The sequence below is a fragment of the Diabrotica undecimpunctata genome, chromosome 9 (assembly GCF_040954645.1).
Source record: "Diabrotica undecimpunctata isolate CICGRU chromosome 9, icDiaUnde3, whole genome shotgun sequence".
Lineage (NCBI taxonomy): Eukaryota > Metazoa > Arthropoda > Insecta > Coleoptera > Chrysomelidae > Diabrotica > Diabrotica undecimpunctata.
Window position 1 is genome coordinate 106,455,170 of NC_092811.1, and position 18,456 is coordinate 106,473,625.

Genomic DNA, 18,456 nt, shown 5'->3' on the forward strand with positions numbered 1-18,456 from the left:
GTGCTGCGTCTGGACTTTTATAATATAAGGGAGTATAAAGGGTGATTTTATATTTGGCCAACAATGCTCTATCTTGAAAAGCTCCTGCTATTTGATGTGGTTTGTTATAAACACGTCTAAGGTAAAAAGAGTTAAAATATATTTTTTAATTATTTAATTGAAAATTTGGAAACCTACTATTAAAAGTATTAAGGAATTAAAAAATAATGTGAATGTTAATATGCAAAAACTCACCAGAAAAAACAGAAAATTGGAAGATGGCATGGAACTTTATTAAAATTCTCAGCTGTGACCCCACTGAGATCAGGCAATCCTAGAAAGTAACGCTACATTAAGTAACTCTGGCATTTGTGTTATGTTTTCAGCTCATCTAAGTCGATATATTTTTTTTTTTTTTATTTATTTACAAACATTGTCGCATAATTTCTCTTGTTTATCCGATGATGTGGTTGGTCTATCTCTGTAACTGGTATCTTGGACACTCTACGAGGGCATGCTTAACACTGAGTAAAACATTACAATTGTCACATAAAGTAGGATTAGTATGGCCAATTATATGCCCGTGTGTAAGTCGGGTATGTCCTAGAAGAAGTCGAGTAATAACGACTTGATGAGCTCCGTTGGAAATTTGATATTTCCACAGTTTTACATATGTTTTCACTTCGCGAAGTTTTGAAATTAAACTGTCCCACTGGTTTTGCCATAATTTTTTAACCTTCACTTTAGGAAATGATTTTAAGTCATTTAGCACTACATTTCTCACTTCACTCGCGGTTTCACTGTTTCTTGCTTGTTGGGCAGTGCAATTCGCTGCTTTGTTCCCTTGAAGTCCAATGTGTAAATGTACCCATAGAAATTGTACAGTATGATTGCTGTTTTGTATAGTAGCTAGTTCTTTTTTAATTAGGAGAGCAATTGGATGTGTTGTGTGAAGCTGGTTAGTGGTATTGATGGAACTGAAGGAATCGGTAATTATAAGAGCTTTGGATATATTACAGGAGTTGATATGAGTGAGAGTTTGGTAGATGGCATATAGCTCGCCGGCATGTATATAGCTTAAGGATGTTAGTTTATACTCAAGTGTAATATTCGTAGTAACGACAGCTGCCCCTACTCCAGTAAATATTCTAGAGGCGTCTGTGTATACGTAATAGAAGTTAGAAAATGTTGTTTTTTGATAAAGGTATTTTTTATTAAGGAGTAGGGAGTATCGTTCTTTCTGAAGATACTTAAGAATGTGTCAAATTGAGGAATGCTTATTGTCCAAGTAGGAGGAATTCTTGTAAGAGTTTGTCTAACTCTTTCGTAGAATGGTGGTTTCACATTTCTATTTTCAGTATAGTTTTTAAAACGATCAGTGAATATATTGTATCTTCTTGTAGTTGGATTGTTTGGATTGGAATTAGCGGCAAATGCATGTGACAGTTAAATGCATCCGTCTATATTCAGGTGGTACCTCTCCAGTTTCTGCTTTCAAACTTTATGTTGGGCTGGTCCGGAATGCTCCTGTGGCTATTCTTAATGACATAGTTTGAATAACGTCAAGGTTCTTCTTCTTCTTATAGTACCGTGCACCTATAGTGCGTTGGCGAATTATCTTAAGGCCAGACGTCTTTCTTTTGCGGCATGCAAAAGATCGGCAGTATTATTTATGCCTGTCCAGTTCTTTATGTTCCGTAACCACGACATTTGTTTGCGACCTACTCCTCTCTTGCCTTCAATCTTTTCCTTGATGATTAGTTGAGGGATTGCGTATTTTTTTCCTCTTAAAACATGCACGAGGTATCCAATTTTTCGTACCTTGATCAAATTGAGTAGTTCTCTCTCAGTATTTGCCTTTCTTAAGACTTCCTCGTTTCTCCACCTATCTGTCCATGGTATGCGGAACATTCTTCGCAACCTCCACATTTCGAAGGCCTCTAACTTATTAATGGAAGGTACTCTTAACGTATATGTTTCCATGCCGTATAACAATATGGACCATACATAGCATTTAACCATCCTGTAGCGGAGATTGAAGGAAAGATTGCGGTTACATAGTAGCGTTTTAAATTTGATAAAAGTTTGTCTTTCTTGTTCGGTACGGCATTTAATTTCTTGTTGAGGTTCCCATTGGTCATTCATCATCATTCCCAAGTATTTAAATGTTTTCACTTGATCACATTATCTACTTGCAGTTGTATTCTTAAAAGTGCGTTTTTTTCTCATTGCAATGCATTTAGTTTTTCCAGCATTTATCTTCAAGCCATATATTTTTTCTACGATGTTTATTTTATTTAACATCAACTGCATATCATGTTCGTTGTCTGTTATTATCGCGGTATCGTCGGCGTAACGAATGTTATTTATCGGGAACCCGTTTACTTTTATTCCATACTCAGAGCCTTCCAGTGCCTCTGCAAAAATGTTCTCCACATAGAGATTGAAGAGCATAGGAGACAAAATACACACCTCTTAAAATTTCAAATTCTGCTGTGTTGTTTAGTCTCACTCGTGCTTTTTGATTCCAATAGAAATTCTGGATAACTCTTGTATCTTTCTCGTCAATATTAGCGTTGTGTAGCATTTTTATCATTGCGTCATGTTTTAGGTGTCAAACGCTTTTTCATAATCGAGGAATGTTAGGAGTATATCCTTTCGTTGATCCATGTAGTTTCGTACAATTCAAGCAGAAAGCTGCTTCACGTGTACCCAGTCCGCTCTTGAAACCAAATTGTGTCTCCCGCTTAGATCTTCCAGCTTTCTGAACATTCTTGTGTGAAGGATGCGAAGAAACACCTTAAGCAAATGGCTCATTAAACTTATCAGTCTGTGGTCTTTGCATTTTGTCGCTTTTTGTGATTTAGGGATCATTATAAAGGTTGAATAAAGCCAATCCGTTGGAATGTGGCCGGTGTTATATATGGCATTGAAAATTGTTACCAGCATGTCGATGTTATCATCTTCTAACAGTTTTATTGCTTCTGTAGTAATTCCTTTCGGTCCAGGGGCCTTGTCTAGTTTTGCTACTTTTATAGCGTACTCCACGTCGGCGTGAATAAATGAAGGACCGGATAAATTTTCCGTGGGTAAGTTAGTAGTTGGCAGATTCGGTCTTTATTTTATCCGCAAAGAGGGACGAAGCATAGTTTGCCCAGATTTTAGCTAGTTCTTCCTGGGTATGAACGTGGTTTCCTTGATCATTCTTCAGACGAGTCTCATGGTGTTTCTTGTATATACTCGAAATTTCTTTGACCTTTTTATGTAGTCCAAAGCTGTCTCCCTTTTCTTGTAGTGGTTCCAATTCTTCACAACGTTCTTTCATTCAGCTTTCTTTTGCGTTATAAATTCTTGCCCTTATTGTACGTTGGATTTCCTTGTAATCCTGCTGATTCTGGTGTATTTTATACTGTCCGCGTTGCTCCATTAGATCCAGTATCTCTTCCGTTATCCACTCTTTCTTGTGATTTTTTTTATTTTACTTGCGACTACTTCGTCAGCCTCGACTATAGCTATTTTTATTTTCTCACAGGTTTCCTCTATGCAATTTCCTTGTATGTTTCTTAAGTTCTCGTTGATGTGCTTACTCTATGTATATGTTTTTATGTAGTTTTTTATTAGATGGCTTTTTAACCTTTGCCAATCGAAGCCTTGCATTCGCGATTAGGAGGTTGTGGTCAGACGAAATGTCCGCACCAGGGTAAGCGGCGACTCTTTTTATATAGTTGCGGAATCTTTTGTTTATCAAGATGTAATCAATTTGATTTCGTATCATATGACCTGGACGATCTACTGGTGCTCTCCATGTATACAATCTTCTTGGTGGGAGTTGATACCACGTATTGGATATGACGAAATCGTGGTCATTACAAAATTCAATTAGTAACTCTCCTCGCTCATTTTTGTTACCCAGACCGACATCACCGACCGCATTACTACATCTGCCCCTACCGACTTTGGCATTAAAATCGCTCATTATGATGTTGATATCGTTTTTCTTTGTGACCTTTAATGCTTCCTTTATATCTTTATAGAAATCTAAAACTTCAGTTATAACCTAATAATAACTTAATATAACTACATTTATATTAATAGGTTGACTGGCTAACTTCACTATGATTACTCTGTTTGAAACGGGTATGTAATCTACAATAGACATCGCAAGTCTTTCAAGTACTTTTTTGTTAAATTCTTCTTGTTTACTCATTTTCTCCATTATATTTTGCAACATTTCAGTTACTGTAATCGTATTATTTACTGCTTCGAGTTGTTTTACTTGCGCATAAGATACTCCAGCACTTCTTAATGTTCGGTATCTATTTTCCATATTTTCTATATTTAGTCTGTTCTTAGGAGCCTTTGTTATTTGTATTTTTATTTCTCAGTGTTTGCAGAGCTTTTATAATGCTATGTCCTCTATAATTAGCAGGATGGACATTGCCTCAGTAAACATATTTTGGAGCTATATTTTTGGGTTTTTTACAGTTTTGTGTTAGATGTTTCCCGATGCATTTGATGCCATCTTGGTTATCTTTTGCAGTAATTCTGTGTTGCCCGTATTCCTGACAGCGTTTCCATTGGGGCAGCAGTTTAGGTTTTCTAAAAGCCTCTATTTGTTCTCTCAGATGCAGTATTTCATTCATGGCATAGATTTTTTTAATATGTTTATCTTTATCAAAGGATAAAATAAAATTAGAAGTGGCGTTTTATCTTTCCCGGTTAGCATTTGATTTACCTCCAATATATTGAAGCTTTTGATCTTATGCTCTTCTAAAATTCGTTTAGCTTTGCAAGAATGGTGTAATTTTCTTGCAACTGCCTTGATAAGTCGTGAGTGTGTGTTATCAAATAACAACATTTCCATATCCGTTTCGTTAAAGAGTTTAGTAAGACCTTTATTCATGTAGATCAGCGACGTTGATTTTCATTTTTTCTCCAGCCAACATGGTTGCTTGGAATTGTACCTTGGTTTAGGTAAATAATCTGACAATTCGTCATATTTTTGTACTTAATTAATTATAATTGGGGGAGTTTTTATATTAACCGGTTGCAGTTTATTACTTTTGGTGTTAGTTTCAGGGTACTGTAGCTGTGGCGAGTAGCTAGCTTTTCTTTTTTTTTGTTTTTAAATCTAACTCATTCTGTCTCTCTGTGGTTAGTTCTTCTTCATGTATGATATTTAGTTTGGTCTTTTTACTGCTCTCCTCAATTGGTTCTATTTTATTTTGAATTATTTCTACTTGTATTTCAAGCTGTTTAATAGTGACTTCTAATTTTTCTCTTAATTGTTTGTCATTTATTCAAACCTTATACAATGCCTGCTCATTTTGACTACGGGCTTGATATTCGTTGAACAAAGCCTGGTTTTGTTGAATTAACAGCTCTTCGTTTGAAGTAGACTGCTGCTTATATCCATCTATTTTAATATTCTGATCATCATTTTCTCATTAGCACAAATACTGACTAATTTAACAAATATTTATTAAATAAGTTAACTACTTACTCAGACTAACTAAATTGAAAATCTGGTTTCTCAAAGAAATAAACTTTTTGTAAATTGGTTTTTTGTTGTGTTTTCACTGCAGATTTATTCAACATTCCTGGTATGACACACTAAAACACCATTATTCAGTTTTAAATAGGAGATTTTTAAAGAGAAGTGAATTTGTAATAAATGATGTTATTGATGAAAAATGTTTTCATAAAAACTCATTTATTATGGTCGACACGATACATTAATACTAATGTATATACACATTCGATGTATATTTTTAAATATTTATTTAATGGGTATCAATATTTACCTATTTCAAACGTGATATTTTTATCATACGTTTAGTTTTTAAATAAAACCATTAATAATGTTCACGAGATCATTATCGAACACTAGCGAAAAGTTTTCTTAAAATTTAATTAGTCTTTTTTGTGGAAAATTTCTAAAACTTTCAAATGGAAGTTATCATAGAAGAAAAAGTAAAAAAATTCAGCATTATGGTTTACAAAGTCCATGAGCTTACATGCTCCTTCTCTTCTTTATTTTTGTTTGACCAAATTTTGTGTGATGTGCCTGGATAACAATATTCTTTCATTATATCATGATTTACGATTTTGTATAATGACTTATTTTGACATTTTATCAACAGGTGCACGGAACAAATAGAACAAGGGAGGGTTTCGACAAATTTCACCGACTTTACTCTGAATCAATGGAAGACTGCTTTTCGAAGAAAGGTGTAGAGACTTTACTTAGGCCGAAATTATCAAAATTTACCACCGCTTTCTACGAAATAAAGAACAGCGATCTGGTTTAGGTAAGTGATAGCTTTGTTTATAACTCTTATTGATTTATTACTATTACACACTATTCAGAATAACATAATACAATTTTTGTTTAATGCGTGTTCACGCAAAATATTCACAATTTAATGATCTACTCACATTTTTAATTTTTTCTGTGAATAGTTCGAAGTACAGTGGTATCTCGGTATACTAGCGTCCTAATATACGAGCGTTTTGAGATAAGAGCCGCGAAGCGAGCGATATTTTACTTTGAGATGAGAGCAAGATTTGAGCTACGAGGAATCGGATTTTATTCAAATTTATACCTCTTATTAGACTACTTCTAATTTGCTTTGTAAATAAAAGGTAGTTTTACTGGTGATAGATCTTTACAGCCTCGCCATAAAGATCATTTTACGGGTCTATTCTTGACTATTACTTGGATCGATAAATTAAATGGTCATTTGAAGTTAAATCCGACAAAAATTTGGATTCTAATACTAACCATATTGCACTCTCGATGTCGGTGTAATTTACACTGTGTAAATTTTTACTATAGACCTCAGTCTCTCTACTTGTTTCCCTCATTTTCGAAGTATTGTTGATAAGTTGGGTTCACGTTTTGTGCTTTTTGTATATTAAAATATTACATTTATTTTTACAACCATGGGTTTGAAGAAGAAGATAATGTCTATTGAACTAAAACGTGAAATCATTGAAAAACATGAGCAGGGTGTACGAATAACTGACTTTGTGAGGATGTACTGGCGTACCATATCAATAATGTGTACTGTACCTAAACGGAAGGAGGTGATAAATGGTCCAATGTCAGCTAAGGGTGTTACAATAATTTCTAAGCTCCAGACTTCTCTCCATGTAAAGATGGAGAAACTGCTAATGGTGAGTCCTTGTAAAACGAACTCCCAAGTAGGAAACCGAGTTTTTGAAAATTAGGTCGCGACAATTTAAAGTTTTGAAAAGAATGGTTTGTGTTACGTCCCTCCACACATATTCTTAGTTTTTATTAATAATCTTTATTATTTTATTTTTATATTTAATTCTTTAATTAACGTGTGTGTAGTATGTCTTGTCAATCGTGAATAAATACGGACCTGTACAGTCCGCCCCCTAAAGCCTTAAAGGAGCAAAGCTACGAGATGACACGCACCTCAGTTTCAGTCTTGTATAAATCAGCGCGATAAACACTTCAGTATTTTTGTGTAACCTGACGACGTGGCTTTGAGAAGATTCAACCCCAGTGTACTGTGGGAGAAGAATAAGTGTTACATCAACATCACAGGTACCGTAATTTGATTGCATACACACACAGTATTTATATTAATTGATAAATTTACATATAACTTATTTTCATATTAAAATTATACCAGCACCTAAATAAACATTTATGAGTCAGTGTTTCTCTTATGGAATTTAAAGTTCATTCAGTTTGTGTTTTGGAGGGATTTATAGTCACTCTCCATTTATTGCACCACCTAATAACTCTGTCAAGGTAGTTTTGTGATCGTTCGAATACAGACCGTTGTTGTCCACGCTCTCTGTGAGACCCTGATGTGAGGAGGGCCGTATCATCCGCGAAAAGTAGGAGGGACTCCGATCCTTGCTGTGAGCGGTGGATGTCACTGTTGTAGACTCTGTATAATACTGGAGCAAGTATTGAGCCCTGGTATACTCCAGCTTGTGGAGCAAAGGGGGGTTTAACCGTCGAATTGTTAGATACTTGCATCAACGAATGTCACTGGAAAATTCTTAGTTCTTTGGTCTATTACTCAGATTACATATTACACAATCTTGACCAATTTCATAGAGGAAGACACTAAAGACGTAACATTTAAGAATTCTTATGCATATATTCATACTTAAAGATAAGTTGTAGAGAATCTTCCTAAAGCTGTTAAAAGAGCTTCTGGCTTTTTAAAAACGAGTTTTTATATCGTAGCTGTGATCCCAAGTATCCTTAATATTGTAGCCCAAATAGCCTATTTTTTCCAATCTTTCTAACGTTGTATCGCCTATTGTAATTTGGGCGTTTATGTTGATGTTCTTACTAATAATCATTATTTTTGTCTTCTTGCAATATAGTTTTAGGCCATCTGCCAGCAACACTGTATCATCTGCATATCTAATATTGTTTATAAGTTGGCCATTTACAGCAATCCCATCTTCTGATGCGTCCAAGGCCTCTCTAAAGATGTTTTCAGAGTATATGTTAAATAATGCCGGTGACAATATGCAACTCTGTCTAACTTATTTTTCGACTGTGAAGATCTCGGATAGTTCATTTTCTAATCTTGGGACTTTCTAAGTTGGAGATCAGTCTTATATCCTTATCATCGAGTCCTGATGTTTTTAGGATATCGTTTAATTTCCCATGTGGGACTTTATCAAATGCCTTCTCGAAACCAATGAAACATGCATACACATTGTAGTTGACATCCCTGGCTCTCTGTATTAGAACTTGCAAACTGAAAAGTGCTTCTCTCGTTCCGAGTCCTGCTCTGAATCTAAATTGAACTTCACTCAAGTGTTCTTCTAATTTGGTGTATATGCGCGAGTGAATAATAGTAAGGAGTACTTTAAGTACATCATCATCACTTAGCTCTACAACTGTATCTGAGTCTTGGCCGCGTTTACTATTTTCCTCCATTGTTGTCGGTCCTGAGCAGCTATTTCCCATTGCTTTATTCCCATTTTGCGTAGATCACTGGCTACTGCGTCCTTCCATCTCTTTCTTGGGCGACCAACTGACCTTCTGCCATCGGTCCTTTCCCAGAATATGGCGTTCAGGAGTCTTTCGTCACTTGATCTTAGTACGTGGCCCACCCATCTTATTCGGTTTGCTTTAATGTAGCGTACTATGTTTTCATCTCCATATACTATCTGGAGTTCATTATTGTGTCTTCTTCTCTATTCTCCTGTTGTCTCCTCTCTGCAAGGCTCATAGATAGTCCGCAGTATCTTTCTTTCCAGTATCAGTAATTTTGTCGTTTCCCAAAGTACGGCTCATTACTGTACTTTAAGTACATGGCTCATCAAACTAATTAATCTATGTTCTTCACATTTTCTAGCGTTTGGTTTTTTAGGAAGTGGAATGAATATTGATAGTAGTCAGTTTTTTGGTAAGTAACCAGTCTCGTAGATGTTGTTGAATAATTTCTCAAAAGCTGTAGATGTTGTTGAATAATTTCGTAAGAGCTGTGATTTGGTGTGCTTTTAATAGCCTTAAAATTTCACCATGCACCTCATTAGGTCCTGGTGATTTAATACATATTAATACAGTATTAATTAATCTTGCTAATACATATGAAAATCTTAATAATTTCTCCCATTACACCACACTGTGATGAGCTGCGAAATTATCGAATAATATTTATGTACTATTTTTATTCTTCTTCTTCCGCCTGTATTCGTCCACTACTGGACATAGGCCTCTTCCATTTGTTTCCATTGATTTCTACTCTTGGCAATTCTCATCCACTGCTTGCCCGCGATTTGTTTGATATCATCTGCCCACCTCTTCTGTGGTCTGCCTACTCCTCGCCTGTTCTCTCTTGGTCTCCAGTTTGTTAATCTCTGTGTCAATTTTTCGGGATTATCTCGGGCAACATATCCGACCTATTGCCACTTGGGCCTTGCTATACGTTCTGCGACATCAGTAATCTTTGTTCTTTCACGAATGTCGATATTTCCAATCTTGTCTCTCAAACTAATCCCTAGCGTGGCCTTCTCCATCGCTCTTTTTGTTGTACTGAGCTGTTCTAAGGTTTTCTTTGTAAAGGCCATGGTCTCCAGTCCATATGTAGTTACAGGCAAGATACATTTGTCATAAACTCTACGTTTCAGACACATTGTTGTATCTTTATTCTTCGAGATAAAGCTTAACTTGCCGAAAGCTATCCAAGACAATTGTATGCGTCTTTTTATTTGGGCTGTTTGGTTTTCTTTGAGGATATTAATGGTCGGTCCAATATATATATATATATATATATATATATATATATATATATATATATATATATATATATATATATATATATATATATATAATTTTGTCAGTTGTAAAAATCAATCAAATATCATAAATTATATCATGTAAAAATTTGTACCTAGAGAAATTTGAAATGTAATGTCATAAAAGCAAATATTATAAACTTTAACCATCGGCAAATAAATTTTCAATCAATCTGCTTTCTTTCTCTATCCGTTTAAATTTTAACTAGAAATACTTTCTACGCCTTACACGTTGGGGGCCATTTGTTATGATTGTTTATTTTGAGTTCAAACTTAGTTTATTGAGCCAATAAAAAAAATTATAACTTATCTGTTATCAAAAGTAAAATAATCCTTGTATTACCTGTGTTCGATGGATTCAAAAGATTTTCTAGTTGTCTTTTATCGGGAGAGAAGAAAGGATAATAATACAAATATATTATATTACAAAGATTTACGTTTCTTTATTTTATATGAACGAATAAAACAATTATTAAATTCTGTCGTTATCTTATCAATCAGCATACAAGAAAATAAATCAAATTATTATGATAATAAGATTATAAAGCTACATACATTTATATTACGTGAAAAACCAATTTTACTTAAAATTTTCTTTACTTGAAAAAAAGAAACCACAAAACTTTAAACTTTTGATTAGCCTAACAAAACCTCAGTTCTTAAATTTGAATGCTAATGACCATGATGTCGAAACGATCCTTCACAGATATAAAATTCAATTGTACAAACACTTACAGTTTATTTTCTTCTTGAGTTGTATGTTGGAACATACCCAGAAAAGTCCAGTCTCCTCAAAGATGTGATCTCCCCTCTTTGGCACCTCGGCTCTTTCTTTACGTCTCTGCAAACCTCCTTCAGACTACACAAAAAACACCTGATTCACTTCTCCAAACTCCGCTACTTATTTATGACACCAGGACCTCCTTTTGTCAACTTGATGCCGTAAGAATACTTTCACATATACTTTATAAAATGCCCACGGTAGATACAAGGACCTCTTTTAATCTACTTGTTATCTCCTTCTTCAAACTATTCACTTTTTTTCGTTACGCCGGTATCCAAACTCACGAACCACACCCTATCTTGAGACACCCGACTGTTTCCTTTCGATGACCAAAATATTACTGACCTTTCCTGTCTCATCATCGACTCCCAAATTCCCATTTAAAAACGACCGTCCAATCAAAAAGCTTAAATTGTGTTTACTATGATATTGGAAAAGCCTAATTTCGGTTTCAGAGAAAACTAAATAGCTTACTTTAAAATTGGTTTTTTTCAATACATCATTTATACATATTTCAAAAGATTAGAATATGGTCATTTAATACTCGACTCTACAAACAATGAAGAGATTAACTTCAGGTAAAATGTCTTCTAATTCTAAACAAAGGTTTTTTTATAATTTTGTTTGCAACGGAAAAACGGTCGTTTGCCAAACAAATTTCTATTCTTATCTACACTAAATCTTATCTTAAATTACTATATACAATTTGTCTATATTGATATCTTGAAATTTTATTTCGATGGATCTTTTTATTTATTTTTCTTTGGTTGGGAAAGAAGAAACATAACAATATATATATATATATATATATATATATATATATATATATATATATATATATATATATACACTCGCGATCATAAAATCCGGGTCACCTTGAAAATCACCGAAATTTCATTTTTAACGAGCTTTATCGTAAATAATAATAACACAAATACAAACTAATGCATGTTTCTGGGAATTGTTGTCGGCTTAGTGGTTTCCTTTGCAACAAAGAATTTCAATAGTGCCGATTTCGCGGGAAAGCGCACACTTCCCAAAATGAACGGTACCTGTAACTGCCGCTTGTTTTAAATGTCTCATTTGTGCTTCGACTTTCTGTTCAAACGCAACGAACAAACGTTTATTATTGTCACCATTAGTGTTTATTAGTGCCATTATTAGTGCCATTATTAGTGTTTATTATTGTTTATTTTTTGCCAAAAATACCCTTGACTTGTTAAAACGGCACAAATTGTTGCGCTTGTGAAAGACGGTCACACTCAACGGCAAGTCGCAAGAACTGTTGGCATAAGCCTTTCTACGGTTCAACGAGTGCTTCAACGCTTTCAGGAGAAGGGTTTGCTATCCAGACGACCTGGCTCTGGCCGAAGAAGAATGACCACGGTACGAGATGACCGTTTTCTTGTGTTTCAGGCTTTACGAAACCGGACCTCAACTGCGATTATGCATCGAAATCGTCCACAGGAACTACGAAATCGCAATGTTAGCGTTGCAACAGTCAGGAGAAGATTTCGTTCTTTTGGAGTATCTTCTCGGGTAATGGCTACAGGGCCGCCATTTCGCCTGGCGCATCGAGTTGCACGACTAGCTTTTGCTCGACAATACGCGCATTGGGGAATTAACGATTGGAGCAAAGAGTTATTCTCAGATGAATCCCGTTTCTGCCTAACTGGATCCAATAGACGTGTAAGAGTTTGGAGGAGAACCGGTGAATGATTTTCACACGCTTGCATTGCTTCAAGAATGCCATTTGGTGGAGGCTCGGTCATGGCTTGGTAAGGTGTATCTTTCGACTTCCGCACAGAATTACCCTTCATCGAAAATGGGTCCTTAACTGCACTAAGGGACATTACGGAGATTCTGGAAGAACATGTTATGCATACCATGACAAGGCTTGGAGAAAACGTCGTTTTTATGCAGAACAACGCGCGAACGCACGTTGCCACGATCAGTATGCAATACTTGCACGAGGTTGGAATTACGAGGTTACCCTGGCCAGCTAGGTCTCCGGACCTGAATCCCATCGAACATATCTGGGACGATTTGAAAAAACGTATTCAACCCCTAACATCTCCTCCTAACAACGGACAGGAGCTTAAGGATCTGTTAGTGAGAGAGTGGAATAACATACCACAACATGTAATCCGGAGAAAAATTGAGAGTATGCCCCGTCGTCTGCAAGAGGTCATTAGAGCAAGTGGAGGCAATACACGATATTAATCATTGAAATTTCACTGACATTTTACCACGTTCTGTATTTTCCATTTTTTTCGTATGCCTGTTTTATCAACAATTTGGTTAGTTTTCTGCTTTTTCAATAAAAACAATAAAAAACCGTTTTTTTTTTTCTTTCAAAACAAACATTGATGACAAATAAAAAATATGTTAGCCTAAAAAAAAGGTTATTACTGCACCAGAGGCAAAAATATTCAAGAAACTTGAAATTTTTAAGGTGACCTGGATTTTATGATCGCGAGTGTATATATATATATATATATATATATATATATATATATATATATATATATATATATATATATATATATAGTGGTCTACATTTTCAAGACTGACGTTGTCAATAACAATATTAGTTTGTAAATTACTCATTATTTTGTTTTACGATTTCTATTAGTTTCGGTTAATAAAAAACAAATTTGTAATAAGTAAATTTGAATATTTTCATTTCATATACTGAACATAGCCGCGAATATTTTAATTAATGGTAGGGATTTGCCATTTATACCCTTTTTATGTCCTAATAATATTCATATTGTACATATTGACATGTTCGATGCCAGTATTTTAGTTTTATTACATATGTTTAATAATTAACTGAAAACCATAAATTCTATTCAACAGATAATGAACCTACAGCAGTGAAACATTTTCTAAAAATAACAAGACCACGCTTGAAATCAGATTTAATCATTTTCAAAAACTAATGAGAGCGTATACGTTAGTTTTTTTTTACATGTGAAGCGTAAAAAGGTTGATTAGGTTCCTAATGTGACAATTTGTTTGAAAACTATCTTGACACAAAAAATACAGGAGGTCGTTGATGTTTAATAGACTAAATTGGTATAGCACAAAAATGTAGCCCTGAATATAACGACACTCATAGAAATTAAAATTAGGGCCTTGGAATAAGTAGATGCTGTTACCTTTACATACCCTCAGGTGCAAAAAAGTCGATCCATTCCTTATTTCTTATTTATTTGAAGTTGTATAATTTTAGAGACATTAAATTACGTATGTAAATTTAGGTGTACCCTCGTATACGCGAAATAAAATAATATTTTTAATGTTGCTTTTTATATTTCTTAAAACAAATTGCTATTTCAGGTTTTTGTCAAAAAGGGTCTGAAGCAAGTAGATATTTATTGAATGTTGTTTTTAATTCAACAACCATACTAGTGTAGTGATTTTATTTTCAAAACGTGTTATATTTTTATTTAATTATCCTTCCTAAATGTCTCTAACTCCCACAGATGCTGCAAGGGCGGTGACTTTATAAATAAATGATTTTTTTTGATAATCTGTAAAAATTATTTTAATCTAACATATACTTTTACATATATACCTGATTTGAAACTAATATCTTCAAACGTTTTCTTTATCTTCAAACGTTTTCTTTTTTCAGCAAAAAATACCCATGGATCGATTTTTTTGCACCTGAGTGTATATACTAAGTGACATAGAAATCCGAACACCCAGTTTAAATGATTTAATTTTAATAAAATTTTGTTTAAGTACTTAATGAAGCATAATAAGTAAATGATTAAAATATCTCCTGACCCCCCCACTCTTGAACAGTGTGCTCTTTTCTATTTTTATTATTTCATTTCCAAATTGTTTAGTTTCTTGCAGGGCAAGGATATCTATCGTATATTTTAACATAATTTGGTCCATAAGTTTCTTAAAGGTCCCTGCTCATAAGTACCTCTCACATTCCAAGCCCCAATTTTTATTATATCCTTGGATTGTTGCCTTTCTTCTGAGTTTATTTTTCCGTTTTCCATGGTCGTGTTCCTTTGCCTTGCCGTTTCAGTATCATATCTCCCCAGTTGTTTTTCTTCTACTAGTTTTTTGGCAATTTTTCTTTGAAATTTTCTTTTAGTTGTTGTTTTTCTTCATCCCATATGCATTCTTTCCCATTGACGAACAACTTCTAATAGCCGATTTTTGTCTATTTTCCTATACTTTGTTCTTCCTTTGCTATTTTAACTATTTCTCTCTGTATTTATTTTTCTTTTGTTGTCAGATTATTATTTATGTAGATGCGATCTTTATGATACTTCAACTTAATTTTCCAATATAGTATCTCAATTTTATCCGTGAAAGTGTCTGTTTCTATGGCATAGACTGTTTCTTCAATTTTTGTTGCGTTCTTCAGTTTTATTCGCACCTGCAGTTCTTGTGATATGAATGTTTCCATGCTTTCTTTTAGTTTCTTATCATCATTTGTATCTATTTTTAAACCCTATTATATTTGTTTGATATAATCAAACTTTTATTTTTACTTATTTTCTCTAGTTGTTTGATTCTGTGTTGTATTTATTTCACGGCGTTTTTTAATTTTCTGTTTCCCTCTTTTATCTCTTGTAGTTGTTTATTACTTTTCATTGGTTTTCATTGGTTCTTTTCTTATTTGCTTTATTTTATTCAGCATTTCTTCATTTTTTTTTTCATTAGTTTCTAGTCTCTCCGTATCACTTTTAGAAGGTGTACGCTTTGTTATGGAAACAAGATGAAATAGGAACAGAAACTTCTACCCGAAAAAATCACTGGTTTGACGATGAATGCAAAGACGCAACACAGAAAAAAAAAATGAAGCGTATGCAAAAATGCTTACCCGCCGAACTAGAACAAGTATAGGGAATTACCAGACAAAGAGAAGAGAAGAAAAGAAAATACTGTAATGTTTTTATTAATTTTAATTTATTTATTATTTATTTCTTAAAGGTTCTATTTATAACACTCACAAATTTATTAAAGTCTTTATTACTAATTTATCTTAATTACACAATTTATTAAAATTCGTGCGTTACGAATCTTCAGAAACTAACTGTTTACTTCCCAACAAAATTCCTTCTTAAATATAAAACACAGCCATTCGAGAATGCGGTGATTTCCCATTGAAGACCCCAGACTGGTTTTTATCCGGCCTGCTTGGAAACCTCGAGTCGTGGATGACTCATCATAATTAAGGTCTAGAGATTTCTGCCGACAAGTAAACAAGCGCCGAAATGACTAGAACAAAAAAAAAGAATTAGTCATAATATATTTACAGTTTTAAACGCCATAATTATCGTAACATTGCCCCCCTCTTAAAAGATGGTTCCTCCTGGAACCTTGTCGGGACTGGAACTGGAACGGTATGCTGGTATCGGCAACTGGACACTCTTTTACAACTTCCAGTTGTATAAAAATGACAAGGGACGGTTTTCTCTCCGCGCCAGTAACTATGCGGATTGCAACAGACTAACACCTGGACTTCGGTGTCTCTAAAGATCTCCTCCACCATACTTCGGATAACCCTCCAATATAATTGGCCGCACTCTAACTTTGACATGGCTAACTTTTGCACGTCGGACTCTAGTACGTGCTCTCTCAATTGAAGTAAGGCTCCCCATACATCTCGGTAGGTAGGTTGGTCACGGGCAGTGTCTTTTGTTACCAGGTAGAAAAGGTAACGTGATGCTTCTTGGAGTTTCAAGGCTTTCCCAGGAGCTGGCACTTGGCATTGAAGTTCTGCAATTCGACCGAACTTCCTTCGAAAGACGGATACCAACCCTGGTGCGTCTTTTATACTGGCCGGGATGGTAAGGGCCAGCGAGTAGTCATCGGGGAGCGCGAGTAGATCTTGCTTTTCTTCAGTGGTAACACCATGTCTTGCTTTACCGGTACCTCCATAGGCACCCATGAATTCCTCAAACGTGAGGTCAGACACATCTTGGACTTGGTTTACTTCCACTTCTTCATCTACGTCGTGGTTACCTTCGAAAGACGCCAGCCGGTTATGGTGTACTATCATCGGCTTTCCCCTCGGAATCTTGCTTATTCGGTAGATGACATCGTTGATCTTCTCTATGATGAGGTATGGACCTTCCCAAAACTGCTGCAATTTGGGAGAACAACCTTTCCACTTCTTGGGATTATAGAGCCAGACTTTGTCGTTCTTCTTAAAGCAACCCTTTTCGGCTTGTTTATCGTACCGTTTCTTTATTCGGTCGCTAGCGATCTGAAGGTGGGAACGGACCAACTCATGTACATCGTCCATTCTTCTTCGTAATTCGATCGCATAATCTTCACCTGCTACATCTTCTCCAGGTCGACACCCAAACTCTAAATCACAAGGTAGTCGCATTTCGCGTCCGAATAGGACTCTGGCTGGTGTCTGACCTGTTGATTTGTTAACAGCAGATCTGTAGGCCATTGTGAAGAATGGAAGATATTGGTCCCAGTCTCGCTGATGATTGGACACCATCTTTGTCAAATACTTGCCAACTGTCCTATTCATCCGTTCTACCATACCATCCGATTGCGGATGATATGCTGTAGTTCTTGTTTTCTTCATGCCTAGTCTATCACATATTCCTTGGAATAGATCGCTTTCGAAGTTCCTGCCTTGGTCGCTATGGATCTCCAAAGGCACTCCAAATCGGCTGATATATTCTTGGATCAACTTATTTGTGCATCAGGTAGCGAAATGGCCGCATCTCAGAGTTACGACCTTTATGCTGAGTAAAATGAGATAATGGTAAATTTGCTTAGGATTTCATGACTTTTTTTAGATACGTCTTTTTTCATAAGTGATTTTTAAGTACTTTGACTTGAGATATGGCTTTTTTACTTGGTATATAGATGAGGAAGTTGTTTAACAATACCATGCCACCAAAATCCCATTTTCAAAAAAAAATGAGTTACGCCCTTTTTGCTTAGGAGGGCAGTATAGGAATATAAATTTCTATATTTATTGATATGCATACTACATACTCCTATAAAAACTCCTTCACGCCTACCACAAATATCATTCCCATAAACAGTCGTTCTTTGAAAATCAGAAATAATTACCTAACTTGTTATTAAAATGCAGAAGAATTTTGCACTGTTCTGTAGATATCGAATCATGTATTCGATCTACTTTTTCTAGTACAAAATTTGCACACCGTAAGAGATTTATTTCCAATACTGTATATGTCTAAATTTTTGCTCATATTTTCCAGTAGTCCACCGACTAATTTTATTCATCGGCCAATTTCAACAAAACTTTTCCCGTACTCCACGTTTTTCGTCATTGTTTCACTTGTTAAAATTACGAAGTGGACATGCCGGCATTCACTACAACTATTATGTCCAAAGTTCGCTAATTTATTGTAACT

At 35.0% G+C, this 18,456-nt stretch overlaps 1 long non-coding RNA gene across 2 annotated transcripts in view; it reads left to right on the forward strand.

Annotated features, from left to right (window-relative positions):
- Positions 1-18,456, forward strand: part of LOC140450376 (uncharacterized) — a 572,900-nt gene that overhangs the window by 516,444 nt on the left and 38,000 nt on the right. For both annotated transcript variants that reach the window (XR_011952014.1, XR_011952013.1), the window contains exon 4: positions 6,123-6,290. This is a non-coding gene — a long non-coding RNA (uncharacterized lncRNA). The remainder of the gene's footprint in view (positions 1-6,122; positions 6,291-18,456) is intronic.